The sequence below is a fragment of the Oenanthe melanoleuca genome, chromosome Z (assembly GCF_029582105.1).
Source record: "Oenanthe melanoleuca isolate GR-GAL-2019-014 chromosome Z, OMel1.0, whole genome shotgun sequence".
NCBI lineage: Eukaryota > Metazoa > Chordata > Aves > Passeriformes > Muscicapidae > Oenanthe > Oenanthe melanoleuca.
Genome location: NC_079362.1, coordinates 49,262,671 through 49,273,797, shown reverse-complemented (window position 1 = coordinate 49,273,797; position 11,127 = coordinate 49,262,671).

Here is an 11,127-nt window from a genome sequence, read left to right as displayed (position 1 = left end):
CACCTGCACAGTAAAGTTCTTCCTCATGTTCGCGTGGAACTTCCTGGCCATCATTTTCTGCCCGTTGTCCTCTTGTCCTCTTGTCTTCTGCCCTCTTGTCCTGTTGCTCACAATCTGAGAAGAGCCTGGTCCATCGTCTTGGCACCCCCCCCTTCGGAGACTTACAGACACTGACAACGTCACCTTGCAGTCATGTTTTCTTGAAGCCAAATAAGCCCAGCGCTGGCAGAGATGCTCCAAGTCTTTAGTTACCTTCGTTGCTCTCTCTGGAGCTGCTCCGGGAGCTCCTTGTCTCTCTCGTCCTCAGGAGCCCGTAGCTGGGCATAGCCCGTGCAGCTGGGCCTGTCCGGCTGCACGCGGAGCTGGCATCCCTCAGCAGCCGGTGCCTGTGGGAAGTGGTGGCCTGGCAGTGGTGAAGGCCTGGTTCTCTATCCAGTCACAGCACCAGGGTGAGCATCTTCCTGCACCTGACCAAAGACTTCCCCGTGCATTATGTACTGCATCACCTTGCAAAGGTTTGCAAGGCTTTCCCTGGTTTCCTGCTTCATTTAGTTGTTTTGGTTGGTTGGTTGGTTGGTTGGTTTTGTTTTCTTTAAAACAGAAAGGAGAGTTCACAGAAGTAACAGTGGTGTCATGCAGGGGAGCAGCAAAGTGCAGCAACCCTACCTCTAACCCTAAAAAACATGAGATAACAGCACCAGTGGTTCTTGCAGGGTTTCCCACTCCACTGTATTATATCTTTGGCATTTTGTAGCTGTAGCAGCGCCCAGACTGGAGCTCAGGTAGGCTGGGGTGCAGAGCAATAGTGCCAGGAGGTGCTAGTGAATGGTGGCTTCCAGTGAACTCATGCCAAGGAGAGCCCCGCGAGGATGGGGCCCGAGCCTGGCGGGAACCATCACTCATGCAGCACTCCACACTGTTCTCTTGGGGAGAGAACACTTCTGCCAGCCCTCACACTGTCTTTGCATGATGGCACAGACCTGATGTCTATCCTACGGTTTTCCAGTGTTCTTCACCATTTTTTGAAGATATTCTAAACGATACTTATTTTTTGCTGCTTTGTGATGTAATCTGGAAACAAAATATGTAATGATCTAGAGAAATGGCAGTTTCAATAAATCCACTGAACACTGCTGCTTTCTACCCTGCCCTTGTTACCAACTGAAAACTAATAGGATTTGCAATACTCTTTGAAATAAAAGAGTCTGAAAAAAGTGTTGGACTGAAAGGTGATGACTATGCTCTCTGCACACATCAGGTTCTTTAGGAAATTTCCACACTCAGGCTTAGCAAGTTTTCTCATTTGCTTCAATATATCCTCAGTACAATCAAGATTATTGATGACAATTTATGATTTACAACTCCAGATTATGCTACAACCTGGTAACATAGTTCTAGGCTGAGAGATTTGGTTTATTCTGTTTTGTTCAGTTTTGTCTTCCTTTCTGCTTTTGTCTCATTTACCTACGTTACCTCTCTCTTCACAAGCAATCAAACATACCTACAGATTAGGTTGTCAAAAATAGATTTTACATTAGAAACTAGTATCAAAAATTCTAATGTAATTTTTTTCTTAAAAATACCAGCACAGTATTAGTCCAGTAAAAGGCTTGTAATACAAATAACAAAACAAAAAAATCATATGTGATCCCCCAATATGTCATGGAATGGAAACTGCCCTTTGATAATGTCATATTAATAACCTTTATGATGTTAAGGTAGTATTATTAATATACATAAGAAAATATGGTTTTAAGGAAAGATGGGCCTGCTATTGAGTGTAGGTCTCTATTTCTCCTTTGAAATTCTTATGTAGGTCTTGAAGTTTATACAGAGAAGGCAATCAAGTAATCAAACATGGACTTTCACCTCTTATTTTGATTTCATGAATAGTCAGTGGATTTCATGGATAATCATCAGTGTTAACGCACTGGGAACCACCACTCCTGAAAGATTCACCTAAGCAATTTTATTCCGTTGCAGTTGCTCTCCTGTAACAAATTTTGCTTCATATCAATTTTACTGTGGCTACATTATTGGTCTGAAGCATTGTGCACAGTTTGAGAAATAGGAGCTACACATAATTTATTTCTTTTGGCTCTAGGCATACAGGAGGATTGGAGCTGTAGAAAAATGTCATTGTTTTCTTAATGGTCTTCTGCTTTTTATTCTTTGGGCAGTATTTGAACATTAAACCACACCCCCATTAAGAAAAAATCTTGATTATACTAATTTTTAAAGTTCTGGCAATTCAAAATTCAGAAGTAATTTTCTGCTTTAGATCAGAAAGACTTTGTATGTTTGAAAGACCAACACCCCTTTTATCATCTGTTCTGAGCACAGCATTTGGGAGGGCACTGTGCAGTATGAATTAGGCTGGAATTATAGTGCTTACATGTTTTGCCATGATTGTAATATCAGGGTCAAATACATCAACAAACACACTGCCCTTTATTGCTCTGTTAGTCTGAAGTCAGCAATTTAATATAACTGGTTCTAATTTTTGATCAAATTATTCAGCATAAATTCAGTTTGAATTTATGTCGAGAAGGCTGGTGTCTAACCTAGTATATTGCAATCCAAGCTGGTTCATTTTGTCAGCTCACAAAAGAGAAAAATCCTGTATTCACTGAGCCTTAGTTATACTTGTAAAACTTTGCTTTAAGCACAAAAAGTAAAAGACAATTCCTTTGTTGACTTTGGGCTGGGTTTGTTTTATAGTTTAGTATCAAAAAAGTCATAGCAGGTTAGCATTCTTTCTTAACAGAAAAGTACACATATGACTGTTTTATATGCTAAGGCCAGCATCAGCTATTTAAGGAGAGAGAACTAGAACACTGTCTTCAGAAGAGCATTCAGTTTTGATTAAAAATAAACAGTAATGAAATAATAGGTAAGTTGTTCCCATTGTCACCTTTCTTATTCAAACATGACTTACTTGTGGTATTAATTTCTTAGCTTCCATTTTCTAACCATCTTCTTACATGATTGACCAATAAATTGAAAACACCCTTGTTACAAGATTTCTAGTCCAATGTAAGAATTAACACATCATTATCAAGGACCCTCTTACATTCATCTTCAAGCTTAAGTTTTATAAACTCTTGATTTTTCCAGCCCTTTCATCCTTATGTTAATCACTCTGATGATTTCACGTTTTCTAGCAACTTTCCTGAATTGCTAAGCTAAAAGAAGTAGTATTGCAGCACCTACACCAGTGACATATACAAACGTAAAATCATTGCTACTCTGCAGGGAGGCAGAGATGTTTATTTGCTTTAACATTAGCGTGTTGTCACAGCTTTGAAGTGACAGTTCTGTCCAGCTGTCTTGGGAATCTGGTTTTGTCACTGCAGTATGTTCCAGCACAGACCAGCTATCAATGAAATTTGGATCCAGCAGGAAACCCTGTGAGAAAGAAGAATCAGATTTTACATTCTGAGTTTCCAGGGGATTTTGTCAGCCTTATGTGAGCCTTTCCTTAATGACACATGTGGGCTTGGAAAAATCTTGCTTCCCTGCACAGAAGGGGGTGTTGGATCACTGAGCCTTCCTGCTGCAATGGAGCTAGATCTTTACTCCTCCCTCAGGCACAGATCTTTCATCTCTTCAACCATATATCCAGCAGTTACCTCACTCCTGTAACCACAGTGTTGTAACTAGAAGCTCATATTAAATCAATTATCTGCCCTGTCTTCAAGGTGGGTTTTTTGGGCACTACTACCAACAATCCAGTTCCCATCCTTTAATTGTGGCGTGGTTCTCATTCTGTGTACTGCAAATGTTTGCCTTGCAAACTTTGTAAGCATTCAGTATTGCTCTGAGTCAACACATATTCTTCTTCATTATCTGTTGCCATCAGTCTTAAAAATGAAACTAGGAAGAATATTTTGAGAATTCAGTGCATGAATCTGTCCTTATAGAAATACAGGGCAGCCTTGTGTAGCCTTGTATTCCATTCAATATAAGCAGCTGTTCATTCTGAAAACTCTCCTCTACAGGCACACTTCATGCTGTCAAGGAAACTGGCACTTCTTCTTGGACTTTATTTCCTCACTTTAGCATAACTCCACAATACAGCACCTAGCCATGGATATCACAGTAAGTCACAGGCTAGTTTAAGAAAATAACACAAGAAGTCTAATGAGCTTATATCCCTTAATGTCTGTGCTCTCAGCTGAATCCTTGTAAAAATCCTTCCCAGACATCAACCAGAGGACATTTAAGGCTAATTTAGCCAAACACATCCATGTCTCTCCTAAAGTACAAGGACAGAATATGTCTCCTTGACACTCCAGACATACCCAAGAATTGGGCATTTTCACCTTTATGCTATAATTAAAACTGAATGATTAAACATTGGTCACTCTTTTCAGAACAGGAAGTGGAAGAAACCACCCACAGATGCTAGATTGATAGGGCACAGAGTCTTGTTTGCATCAGCTCTTACCATTTTGTTTTGATAAGCTTAAGCAGTACATTTACCTCCTCTCTGTTTAACAGTACTCATTGCCTGTGCCCCCCCTCCTTCTTACCCTATAATTTTGTAATGGAAGCTATAATCACAGCCAAGAACTACACAGAGAAAATGAACTGACTATTGCTTGTTGAAAAAAAACCCAAATAACCTTTGTTCAGATAAATATACCCTCTCCTTACAGCCAGTTCAGGCTCTGTGTCACCCTCCTCCCTGTAGATTCTCTACTCCCCCCCCCTTTCCCTACAGCCTGAGCATTCCATTTATTATAAAGGGAGGTGAGGGATTGATGTTGCCCTGGGGAGGGGAGCAATCAGCACACCTGACTGTAATTTCAGGACAGAAGGATTTTTCCCTTTGCTTCCAGCTTGTAAAGCCTCAGTCAACCTTAAAGTAATAAGAACTTGTTAAACTGGTAATAGGACAACCATAACCCAGTCCAAAACCAAGCCACTTATTCTTCCTTTATCTATTAAATAGCTTACTTTTTACAGTCTGACAACTTCTGACAAGCCCTGATCACTTACTTGCTTATTTGCTACCTCTTTCTGCTCTTTAGCCCCTCTGATATTAATTCCAGCTATCCTATCTCCACAAAACACACCTCCTTTGTTATGCAAACTTTATGCAACTGAATCACCATCCTGGTTCTTCTTCTCTAATCACATGATCACATCAAGATTAAATTTTTTTTTTCCTTCAAGACCTTAAGTACCTCCACACTCATCTGCACATCTTACCCAGGTTCATTTAGCATTCCGTGTCATCTATTTTGGCAGTGATGTCAGCCTGTTTATTTCTTACGTAATAGTTTTCCACTAATTTCATATGCTATCTCTTCTGCACACAGTCCTGAGAATATTTATGTTCAGGCTACCTGTGTTACATTAGTAATCACTTAACACCACAAGTCAAACACAGTAATTTTGATTTAGTCATTTCAATCAATATTTATCTTGGCCTACTATCTCTTTGTCACAGCTGTCAGAAGGCTTTGGTCAGGGGGAAAAAAAAAAAAAGAGGATGTGTGTGATAAGAGCAGGTAGTTCCAAGTGGAGGGACAAGCATGATCACCACCAAGGACTGATGAATGCAGGAGGCATGGTTTCATATGCTCTCTGCCTTTCCATCTGAGCACGGCTGACTACAAGGAGACTTTGCCAGCATCCGTGCCAGGCTGGCTTTCTGTATTTGTGCAGTTTATTTAAATAAGAACTAAATTTCAGAGACTTGTTTCCCAGATTTTATATGTACTAAAATAATAAAAATAAAGAAGCAATAGATAGATATGTTGTATCTTCTTCAAAGACAGCCCTGTTCCCATTGAGCAATCAGTGAAGAAATTCCCTGGTGGTGAAAGGGGTGAAGTAATTTTGAAATCAGTGGAGCTGAAATTATTTACAGCAGCAGAGAACACAATCACTACTTTCAGTTTTGAGAATACTGAGAAAAAGGCATTTTAGAAATGCTTGTATACCAGCCTCTGTTTAAACCATTGCTGATTTCATTCTATGAGCCTGGTAATAAAAGCCAGGACACTAACTCCTGAATGGTTAAATATTTCTTTATGACTTGATTGGACACAATTTAAACATAATCTCTTCATAATCATGAATCACTGTTATTATCTGAAATACAGATGTTCCAGGGAGATTCTCATTTCAATCTACACCAAATATTTCATGGAGCAGTGTACCTGTGAATGCATTTTGTGCTTACTCAAGCATTTAAAGTGGAAGCTAACTTTTTGAATTAGTGAAAGCTGAACTGATAAACTAGATCTGAGCAGAAGTGACTCTTCTTGCCACCTGGAATAAACTTTTTCTCCTTCAGTATATGAGTGGAAACCTGAGAGTTCTTCAAGAGTTTTCTAAGGTGCTTAAATGTTGAACAAGAAATAATGCAAGCAGTTTAATACAAGTGCAGTCTATAAATTTTTCTTATTTCTTAAGTAGAAATAGGAGACACTTAAATTTCATTTGTAAATTTAACATGTAGAGAAAATAAATAGATGATTAAAGAGAAGTACTGTGCACAGGTATAACATAAAGTTTCCATATATTGACAGAAAATTGTGAAAATCTTTTAGCCTGATCAGATGAACAAAATATACTATAGTATTAATGCATAATAGTAGCTCTGGATAACCCAAAATAAATGGTATGAGTAAAGACTAAATGTATTTAGTAGGAGTGACTCTAGAAAATGAACATTCAGTTAGTCCTGCTAAGACCATTCTGGTTTTAAGACAGAGCCATGACAGGCCATGACAATATTCCTTTGCACATAATGCTCAGTTAGGTTATTTCAGTGAATATAATGTTAAAAATAATCTGATGGACTGACCAGAGAAATATTCCAGACTTCATTATTTTGTCTGTAGATTTGAATTCCCAAGACTGTAATATAATATTCAAGGGCCACCTATTCCAAGCATCCCAACAATGTGGAAGTCAGGCAGAAACACCAGGAGGCTCGTCTGGATGGATGGGTTCTGAGGGAATGAGCAGAGGAAGTGGCTGAGCCACAATGTCACATTTGAGAAGTAAGTTGTGGCAGTCTGGTGAAGCTGTCAATGACTGGCAAAGGGGAAGCATAACTACTGTTTTTAGAGAAGGAGCACCAGGGAAACTATAAGTCAATCAGTCACACCCCTGTGCCCAGCAACATCATGGGTCAGAATTTGGTGGTCTCACAGGGCATGTGAATACATTAATTGTATACAATTGCCATGTGAATTTCTCCTCTGGATTAAGCAATCTCATCTGCCAAACTACTTTTTTTCTGCCTTCTGCATTGTAAAAGCACACAATTTGGGAAAACTGCCCCAATGTAGTGACTAGCAGGGTTAGTTCACCAGTCTAGCTCGCTGCATGAAAACCTTGTGGTAGCAGGAAGGTGAAGTAAGCAGGGGCAGCAACTTTTCTATGAAGACTGCATGCTAATTCTACTTCAAACTCTACCCCATAATTTTCCTTTGCCACGATTTTGTCTTCTCCAGCCCTAAAACAATAGCTCTAGAGAATATTCCCAGCCAAAGAAAATTAGAATGTCACCTCACAAACTTGCTGGCTTCCCATTCAAATATGCCAAAAGTAAGAAATATATATATTTCTTAGTTATGCAGGTCAACTGCATATTTATACTTCCCCTTAGCACACACAAACTACAGAGATTACTGATCAAGTAATGAAATAAGTATACAAATATGTAAATTAAAAATATTACAAAAAGCAACATGCTACTGCAACAACCCACCCTGCCTTTCCAACAATTACAACAGCAGTATAGCCACCACATCCTTAGTGCAAGGCAAATTGGTAGAATAGGGTATAAGATACAATAAACTAGCAGTGAGAGCTGGGAGAGAAAAGTTTTAGGAGGACCAGCAGTATTTAACCGTGGGATCTTAAATCACACAAGTAAAGGTCTGCTCTGGTGTGGTGAAAGATTCAAATATGTACCATGCTCAGGAGAGCACATTCAAGCTTCCTGTAACTTCTGTAGTTGCTGCAGGCTATGTCATGCTCACTGGAGCCAACATCTGCCCAACAGCACAACCATAGGGAAGCCATGAATGAATTTCAAATTTGAATAAACATTTGCAGTAAATGCCCCAGAACATAGGGGAATTTGACGTCAGCTGATACATCTGAACTTTCTGGTTGGTCCAATAGTTGAGTTCAGTAGAAAACATGGACAGTAGTCCAAGGCTAGTATAAGCATAGTGCAGATAAATAACAAAAGCTGCATTCCTCCTCTAGGTTTCCTCCACCCATTCCTGATTTTGTTTCTCTGATCACTCGTCAGGACAGAACTTTGTTTTTCTGATTATAGGTGGGGTCAAATGACTTTTGAGAAGGGGAGGAGGGGATTCTTATAAAATCCGATGCTTACACATCCTGAAGGAGACAAATTGGTTTGTTCAGCTAGCCAGATGGTAGTTCAGATGAGAAACATGACCTGGTGGTTTGCAGCACAATTCAAGAACTTACATACAACTGGAAGGAAGAGCTTCATATCACATACAAGCTTTGGCTACCTGAATAAGGTAATTTTTTGCTGCTATACTTGATTTTTGGTACTTCTAACTCATTGCTCATAGTGTTCAACCTCTCTTTTCCATTCTAATATGCGTTGTCAATAAACTGCTATAGATCATACTCATTAGACTGACTCCTTCTATAATGACATTATGAGGTTAGAAAGGAAAATTTAATAGAATTCCTCCTGAATTTGTGTCTGAGGAGCAGTAACTAGTATGACTATTGTAGTTGAAGCTCTAGTGACAGATGAGCATCAGCAGAGCCAGTCTGAGTGTTAGATGAAAATCATAAGATATCTGAATGTGACAAACATAGTGCCTGTTCCTTGCCTGTGTACCAAGGCACATGCATAGAGGAAGTTTCAGCATAAATTACAATTGATTTCCTTGTTTCTTTCCATCTTTCTTCTAATACAACCAATAAAACAAGACTGTATTATTTAATCTGTTGTTAATTTATTAAAGATCTATTTTGTATTTAGTTTTACATAGTTCCTGTTTCAAGGTATCAGCCTTTAATAAAAGTTTTGTGTCTATGTATATTAAGTATGTTTTTCTTCCTTTTCTCTGTTTTTGTTTTGGTAAGTCCAAACTCAAGGTAATAGTACAATGTTTGTACTGCAAACCCAAACCAAACACATATTACCAAGTCACATTTCTTTATCTAAGTGTGGAAAAACTTAATACTTGCCCTTTTTTGTCTTCTTGGGGAAACTGTATCTATAAAGTATCACCAGGTCACAAGGAGCCCACTCAGCCTCCATTCAGAGAGACTGAATACACTTACTTGGTGAGTGTTAAATATGAGTTGCATCGAAAAATGAAGTGTAAGATTAAACAATTTTTTCTTGATTCCACTTCTAAGTTGTTTTGCAATGTGCAGCAAATGTATTTTACTCATTTGCTGTCTTGTAAAAGGTAAATTAGGGCATGGAGCACAAGATAACCAAGTAGAACAAGAAGTAACCATCTTCAAAAGTTTATGTGGCACCCTAAAATGCATGCAATGAGATAAGCATTTTATAAATTATTTTTATGATTGTCTGATAAGCTTTTTTAATCAGTCACATGAATCAAAGCAGAAATAGCTTGGAGAATTCGTAGATCATGGATAAAGGAACACCCCCAGTGCCTCAGAAAATGCTTTTGTAGCTCTCCAGGTGCAAAGATAAAGGCTGCACCCTTGCCTGTGTGTTCTTGCTGGCAAAATTCGCCATGAGCGTAATAACACTACTCACAGAGATGTCTGCTCTTCTGATGCACACACCTAGCACAGGCTTTTCCAATGTAAGTCCCTGTCTCACAGGACATCTGTTCCAGCTGCCATGAGAAAACTTGGAGATAGGAGTCAGTGGGATGTTAGACAGAGTGCTTATGCTTCCAGGCACAGCTTTACATTTTTGAGGAATCTTGTGTATGGCCAGGCACAACAGAAGGAGCACCTTCCCTACAGGTCTTTTCTCCTTTTTATTTAGAAGGTTAGCTCCAGAGACAAAATGAGTAAGTGAAGATATTAATACCTTACTGTTTACCATCACTCAATAGCTAAGAGCAAAAGGAGACCCTATGTAAGTTTTTTCCATTTAGAGTGTTTGCAATTACATCATCTTATAATAAAATTTCTCTTGCAAGTGAAGGAGGAAGAAAGCAAAACATGGTGTCAGAAACATGTTCCCTTATTGCAATATCTGTGCTTTCTTCTACTCTGTTCTGGCATTCCAACAGTTCCCTATAGTATGGAGCTCCAAAGCTTTCAAATCCATAGGACTGCTGGAAAATAACTACCTCATTAATTAATAATTCAACCAAAATGGTAATTTCATTTTGGAGTTACATGGAACACTGTGATCACTAAAAGGAGCTCAGGGCTGAATTCTGAGCTGTGACATAAAAGAAATATTTGTTGTCAGGAAACATGCTGTTGATTTAAGTTTTGTGAGCAGTAAGGGCCAATTTATACTCCTCCTGGGACAGTTTGCCTAATGAAAGTGAAGGGTGCTGGGTGGTGTCATGCAGATTTTATCATGCCTGTTTTAGTCTGGGTGTTGCCTGGTAAGGAGCAGGATTTCTTCTATCTGTCTTGTGGCACAAATCATAATCCCTTGCCCAGGCATGTCCATGGAGAATGCAGAAATATCAGTATCACTCTGCCTAGGCAGGCATGTTTAGCTTGAGTGGTGCATCCTTTTTATGTTCTTCCAGGCCTCAAACAAAATTATGACCATGCTACTTGAACTCAGCATTGTCAGAAGACATGGCTACAGCTTGATACCATTTCTATATTTTCTTATAGTAAACTGAGCAGTGATACAGGTATTGATGCTTCCAACTTTACAAAATTTATGACCTTTGAATGTATTAGCTACATTTGACTACTGAGAAAACAGGCACAGCAAGATCTAACAACTTGCTTGAGGTCACCCAGAAACGGTGGGAATGAAAACCAGATTCTTTCATACAGACCTCAACACAAGGCAGTCTCTCCTTCTCTTGTGGCTGGTCTAAGATTTCTTAAGATGTGCAAATGTGTCCAGTGCCATGTCAGTCCTGAAACACGGCAGTAGAAAGATTTTGCTTCTGATCCCTACAAGCTCTGATGGGTTAT